The sequence below is a fragment of the Propithecus coquereli genome, unplaced genomic scaffold, assembly GCF_000956105.1.
Source record: "Propithecus coquereli isolate 6110/MARCELLA unplaced genomic scaffold, Pcoq_1.0 Scaffold5, whole genome shotgun sequence".
In the NCBI taxonomy this organism is placed as follows: Eukaryota; Metazoa; Chordata; class Mammalia; order Primates; family Indriidae; genus Propithecus; species Propithecus coquereli.
Genome location: NW_012150840.1, coordinates 11,726,361 through 11,741,096, shown reverse-complemented (window position 1 = coordinate 11,741,096; position 14,736 = coordinate 11,726,361). Strand labels below are relative to the sequence as shown.

Here is a 14,736-nt window from a genome sequence, read left to right as displayed (position 1 = left end):
GGATTTCCCCCTGCCTCAGTTGTGCTGTGGGGGGGTCAAGCAGAGGCCCCAGGCAGCAAGACAGCCCCACACTGCCCTTCTGGAAGGGTCGGACTGGGGCAAGGAGCGGGAGCTGGAAGACAGGCCACGGTTCCCACCTTCCTCACAAAGAGAAGAGTACAAAGCATGGGGGAAGCCCCTAAGACAGATCCGTGAAATCAGAACTGTATACAAATGTCAAATATTCCAGTGCTTTTCATTCTATGGGGAAGAAATTTACTTTCACAAATGCATATTGACCCTCTGTAGTACTTTCAAAGAACAAGTCTTCTTTTCTAATTCCCTCAATCACAGAATAAAGAGTAGGCAACATTTAGTAGCATTCCAGATAATTTGTGCCAATTTAGATGATTCATGCATTGCTTTCCCAGACTAAATGGTCTACGGCCAGTGCTTTCAAGTCAACAAGGGTGCGGAGAGCAGGACCTAATTACAGATCTGAGTCACTGTCTAGAAGCTCCCTCAGCCCAGGGGGCTAGCCCCCACAAGGGCAGCATTTCGTTTTGAGGTATAAAAACAACCCAAGTCTACAAGTCCTATTACATATAACATAATAATTGTAAGAAGATGCCATCCCATAAGACACAAAAATAAGAGTAATAGTTCACCGAATTGATTTTTCAAAAACTTAAGATTCAATTTCAACAAAAGATGTTATTATTTTCTTTCCTGTAACATGGATATAATATGTATGAATTAAGGAGAAAAAGATCTTTTGAGTCTACCTTTTTTCCCAAATGCTAAACGTTTAAGCAAAATTGATACCATGAAAAAGAAAAAAAAAAAACAAACAGAAATTCTCTTCATTGTCATAAATCTCTCTCTGATACTTTATCAGTAATCAGGTTCCCAAGTTGAAACGATTTCTGAGTAGAACTGACTATTTAGTTTCTTGGAGGCAACATTCCAAGCAAGAACAAAGGGTAATATGAATCCTCCAACAGTAAAAGAATGAGTTTTCTGAATGCAGAAATTAAGATTTAAGATATAGTTCAGACAAGAAGAAAATATAGGGCCAGGAGCTGTAGCTCACGCCTATAATCCCAGCAGTTTGGGGGATTACAGGTGGGAGGTGGGAGGATCTTTTGAGCCCAGGAGTTCGAGACCAGCCTGAGCAACATAGCAAGACCTCAGCTCTACAAAAAAATAGGAAAATTAGTCAGGCATTGTGGCGGGTGCCTGTAGTCTCAGCTACTCGGGAGGCTGAGGCTTGAGCCCAGGAGTTTGAGGTTACAGTGAGCTATGATGACCCCACTGCACTCTAGCCTGGGCGACAGAACAAGACCTGTCTTAAAAAGAAACAAAAAGAACAAGATACAAAATGGTTGCTGAGACCCACTGTTGGGTCACAAAGGAAATAAGGGGACATAAAGGGAAATAAGGACAGAGCAGAGAATTCCGAGGAGGCTGCCAAGTGACGATGGTACAGCACCGCGTCAAGGTGCAACTTCAGAGTCAGCTCATGGTAGTGGATGTCTCTTCTATAACTGCTGCCACCAGACAAGTAACAAAGTGACAAACTGACAAATTTAGAAAGAACAGAAGTAGATTTTGTAGGCATGATGGCTAATTGTCACAATGCAGAAAAATGCATAGACTTACCTTAAGTTTGCCAAAAGCATGCGTTCTGACCATGGGATGACTGAAGCTATTCAAATGGAACAGCAGCTAACATACTCTGAAAAGCTCATTGATGACACAGGTGATCAAAAGGTATCCTGCACATTCCAAACCTGCACAGGAGTGCAGAAGCAGGTTCAGAAGATGAACTCAATGGCAGACCAAGTACCAGAGGAAAGTGCTTTGCATAACACCAGTAGATAAGATAAAAAGCTGATGGCATGTTGATTCAAACTCATCAACCATTTAAAATCTAACACATTTTATTACAGATCACTAGGATGCCTAATAATAGATTTTTTGACAAGTGTCTAAGAACAAATTTATAGCCTCTTTCGGTGGGCCTGAATTTTCTCTAAACTCCCTGGTGATTTTAAACAACAAATGCACATAACATCTACACTTACTCAAAGTTCAAAAGCATATAAAAATCATACGATACATATGTAGTAAAAGCACAATGAATGCATGTTAATAATAAAGACCAAAAAACCAGGATTGTGGTTCCCTGAGGGCAGAAAAAGGGAAGTGTTAGGTCTGGAGCCAAGAGGGAGACACATGAAGCCTCAGGTGTAGCAAAATGCCATTTATTTGAGCATATGGGCACAGATGGGTGGAAGCCAAAAAAAACATCCACCACGAGGGAGGGGAAAGCCTTGAGTTTTATAGAGGGTTTTTCCGGGGGCAGTGAGCAACTGGGTCAGAACAGCCACTGTAATAAAGTCTTTTTCAAACAACCAGTTTCAGGGACCCCTGCATTGGTCTCATCCTGCAGAGATAGGCGAAGGGGGGTAGCTTCGTCCTCATCAGGGGGGACAGGAATACCAGCATTGCTGTAAGGGTCTGAGTTGGAGTTACATTTACAACCTCTGGACTCTCCAGACTCCCGTGGCTTTTGTTTCACAGGCTTTATGATCACTGTCTAAGTTTTCCATTAACTGCATTTCATCCTATACACACTTTTTGGGTTCCCACCCTAAGCCAACCTAACAGAAAGTGCCATTAGGGAGGATTTCCCTGGGTTTTTACCGTGCAATGAATTGGTAAACATTCCATTTCGCTAATATGTTGTGGAAAGAGGTACACGTGGGTATTTGTCATGTTATGCCTTATATATTTTTTTTCTATTTGAAACATTTCTATTAATTTTTCAAAAATAAAAGCAAACAAGGAATTAGAAGTGTGGGTATTGACTGTTCTGAGAAAACACAAAGAACAAATCTGCACTGCCAAATACACCTGTAACAAGGGGATGGTTTTATGCCAATAGTCCAAGATCCTTCTCAGCATTCACAGCCCAAGTTGGTTGAGTAAAAGGCAAAATCTTCCAGGGGAAAAAAAGATAAAATCTGAAAGTGATATATTTTATTCTCGTGTCTTTGAATATTAAATCACTACCTGCTAACTGTTAAGAGTGAAGAGTATGCCAGTCAACACCAACACGCTCTGCCGGTTTAATTTAACGGTATTATTTTGCCTCACTTTGCAATTACACCCACATTCCCCAGGGAGAAACTAATGGATTACTAAAAATAAAATGGAGATTAAGTGAATCACTTAGGATGTTTTGGCTCCCAACTCAAACTGGCTTAAACAAAAAGGAAATGTATTGGCTCAAAGACTTGGACGTCAGAGAAGGGGCAAGCTTCAGGGCCGGTTTCCCTGGGATTCTGGACTCCATCCTCCACCCACTGTGGCTTCTTGCTTGCTCTGCAAGCCAGAACACTGCAGCCACGCCAGACCTCACACCAGCACACAACAACATCCAGAAGAAAAGAGGCAGTATCTTCCTGTTGCTCTGTCCTAAGTATGAGAAGACTTCTGCCCGAAGTTCTAGGCAAGCAAGCCTACACTGGAGTCACCCTGGCTAGAACAGGATTATAGGACCATCCCTGAAACCAACCGCAGGCCAGGTAACACTCCACACTGGCTGATGGAGCCAGAGTTCAAGAGTCAATCACCAACAAGGCAGGGATAGGACTGCCCCCAATCAGGGTCCAGGAGCTGCAGTCAGTTCCTCAACTCCGTAACACAAGGACTAGATGGGGTGGGATCCAACCTTCTCGTCCACTCTGTTAGTATTTACAAGGAATAGCCTGAGCAATAACGGGTGTAACAGAACCTGAAATAAACCCTACTGTGAATATGTGTATATAAAGCTATAGACTCAAAAGGCAGATGACCAAATCAGTTGATCTCTTTGAGAAAAGTAGATTTAAACAATTTTTGTTTCTTTATTTTCATTTCTCCAATCAGAAATTGAAACACAGAAATTCAACACTTTAGAAAGCAGGTAGGTCATAGGAAGTACGGCATAGTACTTACTATATTCTTGTGCCATGGCTACAGAAATTTAGACGACAGCATCCGCACTAATAATGTGTAACCTGAAATAAAATAAGAAAAAAATTGTTAAAATACACAAGAAATATCACTAAAATACAATAGTTGCATAACTTCCACAAATGTCTTATCTTTATTCTTAAAGAGGCAAATCAGCCTCTCTAAGGTAAGCAGTTGCACTTAAATTACACATTACAAAAAATGTCTTCAGCATTAGAGTATCTCCAATTTTTTTTTTTTTTTTTTTTGAGACAGGGTCTCTCTATGTTGCCCAGGCTGGTCTCGAAATCCTGGGTTCAAGAGATCCTCTTGCTTCAAGCCTCCTAAGTAGCTGGGACTACAGGCATGCACCACCATGCCCACTCAAACATTTGCAAAATCATCTGCCTCTATTGTAGATCTGATCATCAAAAAACAAAACATATTCAGGTACTACAGGGTGATACAAAGAAAACCCCAACAAAATACATTTTTATCAAATAATATTGCCCTGGACTGTTGTTTATAAAACTGAAACAAAAAGGAGAAAAAACAGAATTATTAAACATATCTCAAAAATCATAACATACAACTAACCTATTCAATCCAATGCAACTTGAAGCTACATAAATCAGCTTCAGTTTCTAAATTCCTAAACTCAGGGGTCCAAGGAAACAGTTCTCAGGGGAAAAAAAAAAAAGTACATATCTGATTCAAATATTTGACACTGCATCATCTTGCTTAATAAAAATCACTGAATATTCAGCATACCATGGAATGCTCAATGAACCCTTAGAACTAGAGACTCTTAAGACCCTAAAATTGCTTTTAATATTAAAAAAAGTTAAGAACTTTGTCCTTGTCTAAACCCTAGGACAAACAACAGTATAACGAGTCACACTCTCAATTAAAAGGGACTGAAAAACATACAAATCTTAGTAAGCTTCAAGAGACAATGGTGTTTCCAGGTGGTGGTATGACAAGGCTAAGGCTAACTGTGCATGTATCTACAAATACTGCATCTAATTTCACTTTCCTTAATATATGTGAGATTTGCCCATGTTGCATTAATTATGATTAGTAAAAATTAAATTTTTTTAAACCATTAAAAGAATAAAAGTGGAAGCCTCAAAACAGAATATTTGCAACACGTATATCTACCAAAAGACTCATTCAGAATATATAAAGATGCCTTACAAAACAGTAAGAAAGGCCAGGCACAGTGGCTCACACCTGTAATCCCAGCACTTTAGGAGGCTGAGGTAGGAGGATTGCTTGAGGCCAGGAGTTTGACACCAGCCTGAGCAACATAGAGAGACCCCGTCTCTACAAAAAATAGAAAAATTTGCTGGATGTGATGGTGCATGCCTGTAGGACCAGCTACTCCAGAAGCTGAAACAGTAGGATCTCTTGGGCCCCAGAGTTTCAGGATGCAGAGAGTTATGATCAGCCACTGTGCTCTAGCCCAGGCAACAGAATAAGACCCAGTCTAGAAAGAAAAAAGAAAAAAGAAAGAAAATATGGGTTTGGCTGTGTTCCAATAACACTTTATTTACAAAAACAGCCAATGTGCAAGGTAAGGTTTTGCCTGCTATACAGCAATGAATATAAATGAACCATAACTAAGACAACAACACTGACGAATATCACGAACATAATGCTGAGACAAAGAAGCCAGAATACACTGTATGATTCTGTTTTATAAAGTTCAGAAATAGGTAACACTATGTAAGTCAGAATAGTATAATAGTTACCTTAGAATGGGGGTGGGAGGACGCAGAGACTGGGAGAGGGGAGAAGTGGGAATTTTGGTGGACTAGTAATATTGGATTCCCTGAGTTGGGTAGTTTCAAGGTTATGTTCAATTTGGGGAAATTCATTAAGGTGTACATTTATGATGCACTTGTTTTTACTTCGTGTTAAAAAAATTTAAGTAATTTTTATAAATTAAGAATATGAGCCACATTGCTAAGTGGATGCTTTCCCATAGCTCACTGTCCCTAGATATCAAACGCTGCCGCGATGGCAAGCCTTGTGCCTGCACAAAGCAACTTCGTGAAGCCTCTTCTTCATTTACAGGGTGATACCTGCATTGCAACTAAACCCCCTCTTCCAAGTTTCATGCAGGATTTGAGAGAATGAGCTATGATTAGACAGCTCACACAGGAGTGGCAGGAGGTGAATGCAATACAGAAGGAGAGAGGAAAGTAACAGATGGGAGAAAGGAGGCCCTGCATTTTAACATAATCTGCTGAATAAGCCACACAGAATAGAAAGTAACATAAGCAGCTTAGAAACACAAGTTGGAGGGTCACTGAACTTGCCTTTTGAACAAAAATAATGACAATTTTAAAGCTTACTAATGCTCTTAAAAGACCGATGAAGGGTTTTATTTCCAGTACAAAAATTTCTTCCAATCTAACAGATGAAACTGGCAGGAAGTTTCAGTTTTTCCAGTGAAGAAGCAAACCTGACAGATGATACAATCTTGACTTTCTAAACCTTCATGTTTTCAAAACTCTATACCTTGATTTCATCCAATCACTAAACACAGTAAACAACATTTCACCATATTTATAATTTAATTAGATATTATCACTTCCCAGGGATCACAGGGAGTCATTAAGTTACCAAGGTGGTGGCCAATATATTAGGAGAGACAGAGACCATGCAAAAGCCAGAGAGGACAAGACCACGGGCATCACAATACAAGGATTTGCATTCCATTAGCATGGGCTTATATCATGAGTGAAATGAAAAGAGGACTAAAGAAAAAATAAGTGAAAATAACTGAAATCTATTTACTATACTGCATAACTGGAATGTGCAAGGAACTGAATGTTCCTAGTTGCTGGAAATGCAAAGATAAAAGTCCCTGTCTTAGAGCGCACAGCATAGAGAAGCTGGTAAGCCTATGTATCGATGATTGAAGTTAAATGTAATAAAAGTTACAAAACATGCACAAGGGCTATGGGAGGTATAAATTAATAGGACAGAATTATTAAATGTAGGGGGAGTGAAATGCAAGTGGGAAGAGGATAAGAAAAGGAAGTCTTCCCACAGAGGTAAGAATGGAAATGGGTTTTGAAAAATTATAGATACACAAGGTAAGAATGGGAATAGAAACATCATTCTAGGCAGAGGGAGAGAATGCATAAAGGCAGGGAGGCATGAATGAGTCAGTCATATCTGAGGAATAACGAGAAATCAGAGGCAGCCAGAATATGATGTGCTTGTCAATTACATAAGTTTGAATTTTATCTTACAAGCATTTTGGAGCCATTGGGGTGGGAATTAGGGGAATGAGAATGGAATACAAGGCATTGAGGGGAAGTGGCAAGTCTCCAAGTGTATCTTTTTGTACAGTTTTGACATTTAGAATCATGGTAATGTTTCTCAAAATAAAAAGAGCAAAGAATTAAAGTAAACCAGTATGTGGGGGTGGGGGGGAACCTAAAATGAAACACAAAAAGTAACAAATGAACTGCATTACAAATATATAACATAACCACAGTGAAAGGTATGGAGAAGAAAAGAACTAACCACTTTGGACACCAGTATCTTGACTATATACACGGAGGCTAGAGACAAATAAAGAAAGGGGAAAGGCTAGAATGAACTCTATGGCATTGGACTGGACTCAGAAGTATCACTATGAACTCATGGTTCATAACATGTATTTCAATAGAGAGACGGATGGACAGGAACAGACAGATGTAGAAATATGTGTGTGTGTGTGTGTGTGTGTGTGTGTGTGTGCATGTGTGTATTTTGTTTGTTTGTTTTTTCCCCTAGCTCTGTGCTCTGAAATCACCTAGGAACAAAGACACCCCGTAGCAATGAACACACTTAGCACCCAGATGTTGGTTTCTAAACACTATCCTTCAATAAAAAGATCCAGAACTACCTGGAGAAAGGTCTGGCTGCAAAACCGGAGCAGGGAAAGTACCAAATGAGCCTGGAACATCTTTTGGTATCAAAAGATAAGGAAGTGCTTAAAAAACAGAGGAATGTATTGAAAAAAAAAGTGGAACCAAACTGAAGGGGCCAAATCTCGGATAATTTGCGTAATAAAATTAAAAATTATATTAATAGATTATAATCCATAGAATAAAACAAATATCTATAAGTCCAAACTGATAAAAATAAATAACTGAATATTTAAGAAAATGGAAGAGAAGGCCAAGCTTTCTTATAGGAGAATTTCAATTGATAAATGCAGACAGAAAGAAATAGAAAACCACCATTTGACAAACACCACAGATTAAAAGAGACAAAGGGGACATAACTAAATGCAATATTTGATCCTAGATTAGGTCACAGACAAAAGACATTACTGGAACAGTTGATAACAATGCAAATACAGTGTTGAGATTAGTAAATAGTATTGTATCTATGTTAATTTCCTGATTTCCATAATTTTACCATAGTTATATAAGATAATAACATTTGGGAAAGGTGGGTTAAGAGTGTATGGAAGCCATTTGACCAATTTTTACAATTTTTTAAAAGCAATTCTGGCTGGGCGTGGGAGCTCATATCTGTAATCCTAGCACTCTGGGAGGCGAGAGGGGAGGATTGCTTGAGGTCAAGAGTTTGAGACCAGCTTGAGGAAGGGCAAGACCCCATCTCTACTAAAAATAGAAAAACATTAGCTGGGCATTGTGGCATGTGCCTATAGTCCCAGCTACTCCAGTGGCTGAGCCAGGGGGCTCACTTGAGCCCAGGAGTTTGAGGTTGCAGTGAGCTATGATCATGCCACTGCACTGTGGCTGGGGCCACAAAGTGAGGCTCTGTCTCAAAAAAAAAGAAAAAAAAAATTCTGAGATTATTGGGAAAAAAAAAAAGACATGGATAGATGAGAGTCATAACCTTAATCCAAAATCTGGTTTCAGGCCTTTTTGTTTTCATGATCAGGGAGCTGGCTTCACAGATGAGTTCAATTTTTGAAATTCATTTACCTGTCCTTGCTGTGCTCCTTTCTGTGTGTATGCCATACTTCAAAATGGCATTTATTCAAACACAAAATGAATGATGAGCAAAGATACTAGCAAATACTAGATTAAACACAACAAAACCATAAATTTGTTATTTATAGAAAACGGTACTTAAAATTCTCAAAGTCCAATTAAAACACTTGAGAAGGTATCATTCTCATTGTGGTTTTTCAAAAGAAAAAAAAGTATTTTAAAAAAGTTTTAAAAATCTATTTTGCTCCTTGGCTACAGGGATAGGTGAGATTGTTTCTCTAAGGCTCATACCAATTAGATTATCGATTCATTTATATATATGTATATGAACAGTATAATTTTTAACCAAAGAAAAAATTAAACTTTTCAAATCAGTATAACTGGATTTTTTAAAAAAACACCTTCATATTGCTACGCCGACCTGGCCGAGGTTAGAGTAAGGTGAGCCCAGTAGCTTAGTAACCACTCTCAGAGCAAGAGGTTCTTTACATCACTTAAAATTACATTTTAAGAACTTGAAAAAGTCATCAGCTACATATTTAAACTCGGCATCAAAGATACCATCTACTTCTCTTGGGTTTAAATGTTATATAATAGTGTTCAGAATTTAGAATATAATGGACCATATTTTATATGGATGACAGTATGTACAAGATCTTTAAAACAGATGGTAAGTTACATAGAGACATCAAGTGACAGTTCTGGCTGATTCAGCTCTAATTCATTGTTTGCTTTCTAACAGCACTATTTCAAAAAGAGCAATGCCATAGCCCATAGAAAAGATTTTCATTTTAAGTAGAGGTGACATCTTAAGTAAGAAGCAATTATACAGGTTAACAGAAGAAATGAACTGCTATAGAATACACTAGAGATATGTTTCAGCACACCATTAGTTTTTATACCCAAAGGTATGTACTAAGTGTATCAGCCTAACGGTCACTGAATTTATTAAGCCATAATTTTGCTACACGAATTCTCCATTCTTTCCTTCAGAGCACACCGAATAAATCAGAAAGCAATGTTTGCTTTCCTCTCTACAGTAACAACTGTGCGTTTGGCCTGAATTCTAAATAATCAGGTTCTTTATGAAATTTTTGAAATTCAGCCAGTATACAGATCTTTTCACTAAAAATAAGCATGAAGGAAACAGGCTCAAATCGTAACTGTCATATTTAACTACTCAAAACGAGGGAAGACGGCCTTCACAGACAAGTTGGATAAACACGCACAGACCTCACCGTGGCCATACATGTTCTACTGTCACTAAAAACAGAATTGTTTTTAAGAACTGGAAGCATGAACATTCAGCTGGATGTCTGATGCCATCAGCACCGATGCTCTAAAATCTACTGACGTAACACTTAGCCAATCACATGGTGTCTTTCTGCACTGGTAAAGACCACAGTAGGTGTGATGGTTAGTTTTACACGTTAACTTGGCGAGACTATAGTACTGTTATTTAATCAAACACTAATCTAGGTGCTGCTGAGAAAGTATTCTGTAGATGTGGCTAATGTCTGCAGCTGATGTTAAGTAAAGAAAACTATCCTTGATAATGTGGGCAAGTCTCATCTAATCAGCTGAAAGACCTGAAGAGCAACAACTGACGGTTCCCAAAGAAGAAATTCTGCCTCAAGACTGTAGCATCCACTTCTGCCTGAGTTTCCAGACTGCCCTACAGATTTTTAACTTGCCAGCCCCAACTGAGTCAATTTCTTCTTTAAAAATCAGTCTCTTTCTCTCCCCTCTATGTATTTATGTATTTACACACACATTCCCACACATACATCTCTATTGGTTCTGTTTCTCTAGAGAACCTTTACTATTATGCTAGGTAAAATGAAACTCCTTCTTCTGCACACAAATTCCAACATCGAATGTGTGTTGGGGGGGGTCCCCACACCAACAAATTCTTTAATTCTTTGCAGACACCAACTGGGTGTCCTACAATTCAGTTCAATGCTGACACTGTCTACCTGGAGTTAGCTTAGATCCCACAAGTTAAGGGCTCAGTCCCACAAGACTGTCCCCACTTCAGATGCCAATTGCAAGCTGGGGCCTCAGGTCCTACAGATGGACAGGCAATAAATTGTGGGTCCCCACGACCCCCTCCTTGGGTTCCATAATTTCCTAGGATGGCTCACAGAACTCAAGAAAATGGTTATTCTGTTTACCGTTACAAGGGATACGACTGAGGAATCCAAATGGAAGGGACACACAGGGTGAGGTACGCGGGAAGGCGATGCCCGCTCTGGGCGCACCACCCTCTGGCACCTCTGCGTGTTCACCAACCCAGAAGCTCTCTGAACACCATCTTTTAGGGACTTTTACAGAGAATGGAGGCTTCACCTGGTAGGCATGATTGGTTAAATCACTAGCCATTGGTAATTAACAACTCAACCTCCAGCCAATCTCTACTCCATGAAGGTAAAGGGATGGGGTGGAAAGTTCCAAACCTCTAATCACACAGGTGATTCTTCCAGCAGCCAGGCCCCACCCTAAAGCTATATGGGAGCTTTCAGCCACCAGTCATCTCATTAACATACAAAAAGACACTTATCACTCCTGACAGTTCGAAGATCTTAGAAACTCCTGTGTCAAGAACCAAGGTCTAAGATCAAATATAATAACAAAAAATGCTCTTATCACCCCTATCAGAAAAGTGTATAAGGGTTTTAGAAGCTCTGAGCTGGGAACCAGTGAATGCCACACATGAGCTGAGCTGTCAAGGTTAGGTACTTACACATCCAATCCTTTCAAGCTAACAACGTTTCAGGACGATGTCCCAGGTGTTTTACTTTGACTAGCTCATCTGATTGTTCATACCAACATTAAGTGGCAGATACTATTATTATCCATAATTCTCAGGAGGGATAGAGGAGGAAAAGACATAATTCATACAAGGTGACACAGCTACTAAGTGGTACTGGATCCCAAATATGAACCTAGGCCTTGATTTCAGCTACTAAGCTATATGCATCCCTAATAATATTTCCCAGGCAGAACAATGGGGCAAAAATATTCCAAGCCAAAAAACTTCATGAGCAATGTCATAGACATATTAAAAGTAAATGGGATATTAAACTTGAGATTTGTACATACAGAGAAGGGATTAAGGGGAACTAGCATAAGCAGAAAGCAGATGTAGAAAAGCAAACTATATAAAGGGAAAAGTTTTCTGGTTCAAAATTGCTCATAATTGTTAAAATTTATGGGATACCATTGTTTAGGACTGAGCTCCTGAACTAGGCCCCAACAGGCCAAATCAAAATGGAATCCCTTGTATTAGGTGCCACACAATCAAACTAAAACTTTAAAAATCAGAAATATCCCCAAAAGGCCAGTTTTTCCAAAAACAGGAGATTCTTAGCAACCAATCAGAAAGAGCCCAGTCAACTTGAGCTGTCATGATAAGGAAGTCCCTCTGCTTTTAACCCTTCCAAGGAAAGTAACCTGATGTTAACCAATCCATTTTTTCGTATTGTGCTGTTTTCCTTGTTACTAGTCAAGCTATCTCACAAAAACCAACTATTCTGCCATGCATTAGATCTTTAAATTTGTTGAAAAGTTTTGTTTTTTAACATAGCCTACAGATTTACCTTTTTGCCATCCTATCTCAATAAAATTTATTCACAAAATAAGAATACAAGTAAACTCACAGAGGTACAGGAAATCCCAATACAGCTGACATGAACAGACCAGAGCAGTGAGAAACTGGGAGAAATATAAAGCATGTGGAAACAGACTGAAGACTAACCCAACAAGGCCAACAGACCTGGAATCCCTTACAAGTAAGAAGATGGACTTGCAAATAAATTTTCCTAGCAGAACCCTGAAAAAACAAACAGTGTCAGCAGATTCTGGAGGAAGCAGGCCTTGGATGGTGATTCAGGTAAGTAAAGAGCATGACACCTACATCAGTCCCCCCTCTCTCTGAGAGGCAGGTGTGGCATTAGCCCGCATTAGCCCCTGGATGAAGGCCATGAGAAACTCCCCCAGTGATTCTAGGGACTAGAGAAGCTGGACAATGTTCCAGATAATGTAGGAGTTAATTTATGGTATGCCTGCACTCAGAAGGCAAGTAACCCACACATCTTATGAGAAAATCCACCCTAGCCAACATGGCTTGCCCGTGGAGGTCTGTGGCTGGGTTCTTCACCCAGACCCCATCCCCAATGGACATACCCTGTTCTATCCATTGTCTTCCCTCTCTTTGGCTTCTTGTCTTCTGCTTATAAACATGTATAAACATCCTTTTAATCATAAAAAGCCTTTCCCTACACCCAAATCCTTTTCCAAAATAAAGAAGCAATGAGGTAAGAAGATGTCAATGACGATTTGGAAATTCCTGGTTAAAATAACTAGATGAATGGTTCTACTATTCTACGAACAAAGAAAAGAGAGGGAATAAGGGGGAGGGGGAACAGTTGGTAACATACCAAGTTTAAAGTGCTGCCTTCACAGGAAGAGGTTATAAACTAAAAGTCGATACACAGAATGTGGTCCATGGGAGTATTTACTTTGCCGCATGCAGTATTTTACAAAAATTCAACCCAACTTTTAAAAATCAGGGTATTTAACACACAAATCCACATTTATAGCTTCTCTTGAAAAACTGGTAGATCTGATAACTTTGTGCCCATATTCCCAAATAGCAGTGGTGGCTAAAGCCATGCAGCCTGGATGAGGCCTGTATTCCCCCACTCTCCACTGTCCCCAGGACTGTCTTCCTGACCCTGAGCCTACGCCAGCTGCCACTGTTCATCCCATTACCTTGTTGTTCCCCTTACAGTAGAAAAGCATTTCTCATTTCCCAAAGGCCTGCTTTTACTCATTGACATTTGTCGGCCAGGCCCCTGTAGGCACTTAAATTTGTCAATCTGCTTCAGAACGACATAGTCAAAAAAGGAGTTGAAAATAAAGATCTCTGGCTGGTAAGAGAAGGCTAACATGGGCTAGAGTTGTGGCTTAGGGGGAGCTTGCTCTAAATTAAAATGGAGGAAGGCTGAGCTCATGAAACACATTATATAAAGGGGATGGCAACTATGGATGGACTTTAGGAAATACCCATAATTCAAGACAGTAAAGGAAAGCAGAAAGGAAGTAACAAGAAGTGATAGGGAGTGCAAGGAGTGAGATGTTCAAGAAAGATTTCAAAATGCGTTAAGCTGATGATGCACAGATTACAGTAAAAATTTATCCAGTTGTGAGATTAGTGCTATAGAAAAAGACCACAGTCCACTGTTAACTAATTTACTTAACAACAAAATTCTAGTCTAACCTACCCATGAAACTGCACTGCATATCAATTGGTTAAGGTTAATACAGAAAGATGTATCTCTTGATTACTGTCAACATAAATATTACACCAAGTTCTTAAAAGCCATTTTTCATTGACCAGAATTATCATATGACATCTAAATTACCTAAGTTTTACCTTAAATGTTAAAAGCACTTTCAAATGAACAACAAAAAGAGAAAAAAATTGGGCACAATTCAACAACAACAAAATTTCCCCCAAATCATACGTATGAGAGTAACCTGTGCTGTCATAACAACAGAAATAGTCAGTTAATAGAGCAAGAAAGTTATCAGGTCTTCCTCTAAATTTTTATGTAATGAGAAGAGGAAAAAAGCCCATTTAACACTAGAATATTTGCAAGAATTTAAAGCGTCACACGGATGAAAGCCATCAGACTGTGAGTAAGCAGGAATATCTATTCCCATACATTTGCTTAACAAAGAAGATAATTCAGAAATTCTACAATACAAAATAGGTTTCTCT

The 14,736-nt window shown here is 39.2% G+C and overlaps 1 protein-coding gene across 1 annotated transcript in view; it reads right to left on the bottom strand.

Annotated features, from left to right (window-relative positions):
• Positions 1-14,736, bottom strand: part of SIPA1L1 (signal-induced proliferation-associated 1 like 1) — a 412,284-nt gene that overhangs the window by 209,034 nt on the left and 188,514 nt on the right. Inside the window, exon 4 of the mRNA XM_012656253.1 lies at positions 3,985-4,046. The gene's annotated coding sequence lies outside the window, so the exon portion shown is untranslated. The remainder of the gene's footprint in view (positions 1-3,984; positions 4,047-14,736) is intronic.